At 36.5% G+C, this 8,296-nt stretch overlaps 1 pseudogene; it reads left to right on the top strand.

The window, feature by feature from the left end:
- Positions 1–6,299: 6,299 nt before the first annotated feature.
- LOC101535890 (securin-like) lies at positions 6,300–6,903 on the top strand (annotated as a pseudogene).
- The last annotated feature ends 1,393 nt before the right edge of the window (positions 6,904–8,296 follow it).

Below are 8,296 nucleotides of genomic sequence, written 5' to 3'. Positions count from 1 at the left end.
AAGCTGAGTTAGTAGATAAGCCTGCAATTGACTGTCCAAAAAAGGTCACATTGGAAAGTAAAAGATGCACCATTAAAGATTATATCAAGCAGCAGCTACTAACTGGAGCTGTCACAAGCAAACTGGAATCTGTGGAGATCATACAAACAAGCCAGTGAACCCAAAGGTTGGAGGGCACAGCAGGAAGACCAAAGCAGTCCTAAACCAGCTCTAGGTAGCTTAGAATAAATTTTCCTGACAAAGCTACCTATTAAAAGAACCATTCAGCATTCTAGCATCTTTAGAAGGCTCAGCAGGGAAAGAGAAAAGTGCTGACTGGCTGTTTTATAATCCAATCACTACAGAATCAGAGGAATGGAAGATTATCTATGCCTTTTCCATCATCAAAATACCCCTCCCATGACTGTCATCAAGTAACAGAATCAGCAAATAACATGCGGAGACAGAGTGCCCTGGAGTCTGGATCCACTCTGTCCAAGCAGCAGAGCAACACCCAAGGAAGGAACGAGTAAGACTCTGATCTCTACAACAACCAAAAGCATAAAAGAACCATAGAAGCCGAAGGTGCTGACACTGGAAGGGGCACACAGACAATTCAGTCCAAGTTCTAAATTTATGTATATGGTATCTTGGAAAGATGAAGAAAAACATTATAAATTATTCTATTCATTTCATAGACATTAATGGAGTATTCCCAATGTGCCAGACACTAGGATAAGCACTGGGAGATAAAATAATAAGTAAGATATTACTCACCCTGTGCAGTTCTGTATGTTTACACTTTAGATAAACTGATAATATTTCAAAAATTGATTGTTGAGAAAAGCATAAGGCTTTTGTATTAACACCGCTTGAGAATTCTAGCCAAGTGTCAAGATGAAAAGAATATTACCAGAATGTTAGTGAACAGCCACTACATGTAACTTTGCTGAGAATTCTTGCAGTTAAATGCTTGTTAATAAACTGTTTTTGTCTCTATTATTTGTTACTCCACATAGTGTATCAATATATTGAAAACAATGGTTATCTAACTGAATCCTGTGATTTTCTTAAATGTCTCATGAAAATTGTCTAAGAAAATTATCCATAGACCAAATTTTCCTCACCAAAACTTTTCTTTTACAGCACAGCAGCACAGACAGAAGGAAATGTGACTATGCAAAACAGTAACAGACATACAGTGTTCCTGGCACTAAAACAAAGAGAACACCCTTGAGCCAAAGAAGGTGGGCAGAAGCCAGAAAAGGCAGCAAGACAGATTCTCCTCTGGAGACACCATGAAGGAGCACAGCCTGGCCAACACCTTGACATTAGACAGTGCCAGATTTCTAGCCTACAGAGCTTTCTTGTAAGCTACTACATTTGTGGTAATTGGTTAGAGCAGTGATAGAAAACTAAAACTATCGTTATGGCAAAAATTCTGCCAGGTACTACAATGAGACTCTGTGGTAAAAGACTCTGGAGTAAGAGACTCTGGGGATAAACTTCCCTTCTCCAAGAGCCCAATTTCTGACCCTAGAATAACCTATTATAGTGCACAATATCACAGGTGATTATCTTTTAGAAGTTATATTCCTATACACTAGCCAACTAAGACCATTTATAGAAACAACGGGTGACATTTATAAAAACACAAATGCCCACCATTTCAGTCAGACTCCTGAGCCTCCAGAATATTTACTATCAATCACCAACATTCTCACATACACCTATATTCACAACCATTACAATTTCGGTGTGTCCTTAATGTTTTTATGCCCAAGAAAAGCAGAAAAGAAATTCCTTTGAAGGAATTAGCATGTTTCTTGGCCTTTTAGCTAAAATCAAAGTTAGGAGCTAGCACGAATGACTAAACAGGTTTAATAAACTGAGGCAGCTTATGAGAAGGTTGAGAGTTGTTATGAATTCTTTACTTCTCTATTTCCTGGAAACTCTAAACTCTAGCACAGGTTGTAGAAGTCAGTTTTCTAGGGATGCAGATTTCCACCCCTAACAACATTCCAGTAAGATGGCCCAATTATTTTTAGCATGGCAATTCAGCACTTAATTTAAAAAAATCACTACATTCAGTTCATAATAAGATAATGAAGAATATCCAGATGTATGAAAAATGCATGGGCCTCAAAAATAGTTTGATAGAAGCAGAACCATAAAATAGATTTTTATGGAATATGTTCTTCTAGATTCTTCCCTATTAGTACCAAAGATCTGTGATAAGAAGCTACAACCTCTCATTCAATCTTCCACTCACATAGACACATCTTCTGAGGACACTCTTAACTCTACATTTCTAGGGAGACTGGTGTCAAACTATATATCTAAACAATATTTAGATAAAAAAATTTATATACAGAGAACAACGTTCATGTACTTCAAATGTATACTGTTTTTTTTTCTGAATTATTTAAGATCTCTAATTTTAGGTGCTTTCATTTTGTTAACTTTAAAAAATCAGGTTTTATCCTTTTTCTACAAATTAAAAATGCAGTTCATATAAGTTTCAACTTGGCCACATATGAAACAATTTAAAAATCTTTAAAGTTGTACAAAAAGCCCAACATTGCTTTAAAAACATGGCTGTCACTGCCAAAAGCAGACATCTTCAGGTAAAAAATAACTACAACCCCATGCTGCATAGAAAACAGAAAATCCTAGTAAAGGGTAAGAAGCAAGCACTTAAGGTCTTCAGCTCCAACCTCTGGTTCATTTCTCGTGGCTGGAATTTCATATTCATTTCCTCTTGTGGGGTGACTAAACCAGATGGCAGTACAGATGTTAAGGTGGGATTTACTCAGCTCTGCCCTGCTCAGTCTTAGGAGCAGACGAATTCTCAATGAATTTGCTAATTTTGTCTATTTGCTGTGTTGTGGTCTAGGGTTACCTGGGCATTTGTGTATTTTGTTGAAGTTAAGACAGTACCAAATATGAGGCAACTTCTGACCTTGAGTCTCATCTTGATTTTCCTCCTGCTTTCCTTGCCATCTTCCTAAGGTTGCCTTTGGAAGCAGGACCACTACAGACTCCATTCTATCACCCTGATCCCTATTCAGTCTCATTGGTCTACTTGTTCCTCTGCACCTTGCTTACCTGCAACACCCCTAACTGCTCCTGCACAAGCGGGTATGGATACTGTGTCCAACCCGTAGGTTCTGTGCACTGCATATTTACCGCCTTTCATGGAGCTTGGCCATGGCTTCGAACTTGTGCTGCCTTGGCACTGTTTCTTTCTCAACACCGAACTCCACAGTCTCCCCATCTCCAACTCTGTGAAAGAACTTCCTGTGGTTGCATTTTTATGGCAGTCTAATGTACAAATTGTCTTCCTTGAGGTCATTTCTATTGATGAAACCATGCCTATTTCTTAAACTGAACCATTTGACTGTCATACCACTTCCAAAACCTTTACTGAGATGCCCTTCTTGTCCTGCCAGCAGGCACTGCCAGATTGAAGGTGAGGCTGTCAGGGCCACTGCTCCCTGCTGCAGTGAGAGGAGCTTAGGTTAGGGCCAATGAGGAGGTGGCTCTGAGGCTGCTGGGTTGCAGTATGGTGTCAGCCCAGCTGTGGCAGTGGAGGCTCCTCCGGGCTGGATGGTAACTACACCTGTGGCAAAACGGACCAGCTGGGGACTCAGATCAGCTCTCCACTTTTGCACCAGAAGACCCTCCCTATTTCATTCTCACCCTCCTTCCTTCTTCCTTATTTTTCTTTCAATTTTTACATAGACATCCTTTCTTTTATTACTGACACACTTTGAACTTACTTTATCACCACAGCCTAACCTTCCACTTAACAGAAAATTCAAGAAGTACTAAGTAGAAAAATCATTATTCCTTAAGAATATAAACAAGGGCTATAAACAACAATCATATCTCAAAATGACAGTTTTGTTCATATATATTACATTTTTGTTTTGTACTCTGTATGTTACCACAAGTCATGGAAAACATATTTGTCTTTTCTGGAGCTGGCTTGTTTCACTGAGTCTCTCCAACTGCATCCATTTTGTTGTGAAAAGCAGGATTTCATCCTTTTTATGGGTCAGCAGTATCCAGTGGTGCATATATACTCCAATTACTTTAACCAATCATCAGTTAATGAATATCTAGGTTGATTTAATATATCAGCTATTATGAATTGAGTTCCTGTAAACATGGGGATACAATTAACTCTTTCATATGCTAATTTCACTTCCTTTGGATCATTTCCCAGGAGTGTAATGGCTGCATCATATGATAGATTTATTTTCAGGTTTCTGAAGAATACCCATACTTTTTTCCATGTACTTAATAACTTTAGCTAGCATCTAATGGATATCATTGTTTGAGATGTGAGAAGTAAATTCATTGCTTTATGCCTTCACTTTACCTCTTGTTAGACTATGGTATACATATTACTATTTTTTAGCTTTTATATTGAGTAACTATAATCTACTAAGCTGAACCTTCTCATTATATCGCCTTTCCAGAAGAGCTCTTAAAAACACTATGTGACATAAGTATATTAGCATCTCATCAGACTGTTTCTAAGTGATGAAAATCAATAAATGCAACCTTAAAAATGAACAAAATTTTGCCAATTGTGTGCTATATACATTACTCTCTACACAACACATATTACATGACCCTGAATAATTTATTTTATATACACATGTAGTTCTTACTTAAATGAATTGATTCAACAAACGTTTACTTGGTACCTATTATATGCAAGTTTGTACCAAATCTGATGAATCAAGATATCAAAATGAATGAGCATATCTGTTTCTGCACAAAGATAACTATGATACAGGAAGAAAATTGTGAACCAAATAAACGTGGTGTTATGAAGACTAGCTCGAAAACTGCATTATAAGAACACATTAAAATTGTATTAGATTTAGTCTTAAGAAATTCAAGATAGACATGAAAATGAGAGATGTGGTGACATTAAAATAAATTTTAAATTAAGCCAGAGAGACAAGACAGAAAGATAAGATAGAGATAGAAGTAGCAATAAAGAGAAAGAGCAAGAAAAAGGCAGAGAAATAAAATGTATGAAGTCCTTGGTATTTCTTACTAGACATTTCTTACTAGACAAACACAAAGAAAATCAGGTGACCAGGACCTAGAATAGAAGAGGACATGCAATTGTTTGTGTGTTTGTGACTATATATTAATATGTATAATATATAATACAATCAAAAAATGGAACAGAGATCTAACCAGTCATTTCTCAGTGGAAAACATGTGATGCTCAACAGGCACATTTGAAAAAAAAAACCAACATGATCAGTATGATCCTCATTGGAGGATGCATTCAAAACCACAATGAGATATCACTTCACTCCAGTTAGATTGGTGGATGTCAAAATGACACAAGATAAGAGCTGACAAACATGTGAAGAGACCACTTGGCATCTGGTGTAAATTACTACAGTCATTATGAAGAACAGTGTGAGGTTTCCTTCAAAAACTAAAATTATCATATTATCCAGCAATCTCACCATTTTTAGATACACATTCAAAGGCACTGATATTATTAGGACCAAAAAAAAATGCCAAAAAGAAGCCCTTCATAAAAGCAAAGAAGTAGAAATAACCAGTTTCAGCCTGCCAATGAACTTATAAAAATGTGGTATATACACAAAATGGAATGCTACTAGCCACCAACAAGATTTAAAGATCTTGTCTTTTGCAATAAGATGAAAAGAATTTGGAGATACTATGTTAAATGAAGTAAATCAAGTACAGCAAGACAAATATTACATTATACTTCACTCACATGTGGAATTACAAGCAACAACAAAAAAAAAAAAGGAAAGAAAAAGGTGATTTCAGCTCTTGGGAGTTCAAAGTGGAATGGTAGTTATGAGAGGAGTGGGTCACCCTGAGGAGAGAGTTAATGAAGAATGCAGAAAATTTGTTTAATTGGTCCTATGTTATAGTAGGACACTAGTAAGAAGTTCTGGTGTTCTGTTGCTAACTGGGGTAAACATATATAGGTTAATGTACTATAAAATTCTCCATAAAAGTTATAGAAAGTAGTTTTTGATGTGTTCTCCATAAAAATACATTGTTTGGGGAGATCCATGTATTTACCCTGACTGACCATTAAACTTGCACACATGTATCAAAATATCACATGGTTGGCTGTTAACAGGCTGCAGGGGTAGAATCTAGGGTGCTGAATTTGATACTTGGACTAGCTGGGTAGTGATGAGAAGAAGATGGAGTGTGTGTGCTGGGGATGAGCCCCGGGGAGCCACAGCCGTGGGTTGCATCCTGGACCTTCGCAGTGATTCACCTCAGAATAATCCAGGATGGTTACTTTGCTCTTCATCGATAAGGAAAACAGAGAACCTGGTAGCCACGTGGCTCTGAAGGATGAGCTGAAGTTGGGACCTGGGCTCGCAGTAAAAGCCTTAGATGGGAGATTGCAGGCTTCCACGCCACTTACGGGCAAAACGTTGGATGCTGCACCGGCTTTACCTAAAACTGCCAGAAAGGCCTTGGCAACTCTCAACCTTGTTACAATAAAGTCGGTGAAGATGAACAAACTCCTCAAACCAAATAGGCAAGCATTGCCAAAAAGATGACTGAGAAGAATATTAAAGCAAAAACCTCCGTCCCTGCCTCAGATGACACCCATGCAGAAACAGAAAAATTATTTCCCTTCCATCCTAGAGATTCCGAGAGTTTGGGCCGGCCTGAAGAGCACCAGATCATGCACCTAGCCTTGAATGGAATGCCTCTCATGATCCTCAATAAGGAGAGAGCATCTGACAGGCTGTCACAGCTGGGCGCCCTTCGCCTGTGGAGATGCCTTCTCCATCATGACAATCCCACCCGCGGCCATCTCCTTCAAGCATTCTTTCCACCCTGGATGTCGAACTGCCACCTGCATGTTAGGACGTGGAGATTTAAATTTCTTAGTGCTTTGTAGATTGTGCATGTTTGTGTCAATAAAACATTTCTTTAATGGAATAAAATAAATATTTATAATTTGTATGCTTTGAAATTCTTCTGAAAAATTTAAAAATGATTGGTTTACATCATTAATCCCTAATGGATAACATCTAACAACTAATTCAACATTCAGTGGGTACTTTCAGTAGTAAGTGATAACTTTTCTAATCAAGTTTACTTTTTTTTATTTCAATATTCCCTTGAGAAAAGGAAGGATAGGATTTTTAATCCAAATTTTACCAACTAAGAAATTATGATATAGTATACTTCATCCACAAAGAACAAGTTCACAAAAAGACTAGAATAAAACATTTGATTTTTTTAAAGGATATAGTAGCATAAAAAGGAAATTTTGCTATTGATTCCTATATATTACACATACAACAAAATTCTAAGATAATTATGCTTCAGTGAATTGCTAAAATAACTAATCCTTTTTCTATGAGAATAATTGCATCAGTAGACTAGAATTTGCTCATATTTCATTCATGCCTAAAGTTTCATTCACTTTTTGCAAAAGTGTTTCAGACATATGTTTATCATGGCTGGGAATTCAAATAAGATTTACATAATGTGCACATTGGTGAAATTATTCTCTTGTTTTCTAATTGTTACTGCTGTTTCTTATTTCTTCCTTCTGCTTTTTTATTTCAAAACAGAAATAATCTTGCAAACTTATGGAAACACCTGTATGCTATTATGTGATCTTTTCTGTGGTACTTTAGATCAGTTAAAGAAATCAATTGACTTGACCAATTTTTAAAATGCAACCGAAGAGAATCGCCAAGAAAATCACAGTGTATTTTATACAAAAATACAAAGTGCTGTTTCTCAAGCTTTTGTGTACACACACACACTCACATTTTATGAGTCAGTATAAAACACAATGCTTTTTTACAATTAAAAACATGAGAAATAGTTTTAAAAGCTTCTATAATAGAAAAGCAAATAACACTGTCAACAGTTCTTTGAAAAATATGTATTATTGACCCTGATTTAATAAAAGCTTTTCATCTCCATTAAAGAATATTTAGAAATGCCTATGCAACTTGCAGAATCCAGACTGAATTGATTCTACCAGATTAGATTATTTATCTGTAAAAATACCTCAACTACTTACCTAACTTATTATAGAACTGAAAAAGCTGAAACGTAGCATTTCCCTATGAAATGCACACTAATACAGAACAAAACATAAGAATACAGAATAGTGCTTATTTCATACTCCAATGACTATTATGCCTTCAAACAGTTAGTAAACCCAATTGTGTATGGTAAAGGAGATAGCTCTGGCTAATTTTCAATCCCCTTATCACAGTTTTTGAAATGATAACATTACAATCAACTGGTG

Source organism: Ochotona princeps, chromosome 5, assembly GCF_030435755.1.
Source record: "Ochotona princeps isolate mOchPri1 chromosome 5, mOchPri1.hap1, whole genome shotgun sequence".
NCBI lineage: Eukaryota > Metazoa > Chordata > Mammalia > Lagomorpha > Ochotonidae > Ochotona > Ochotona princeps.
Note: the sequence above shows the minus strand (reverse complement) of the source record. Positions and strands in the feature narration are given on the sequence as shown.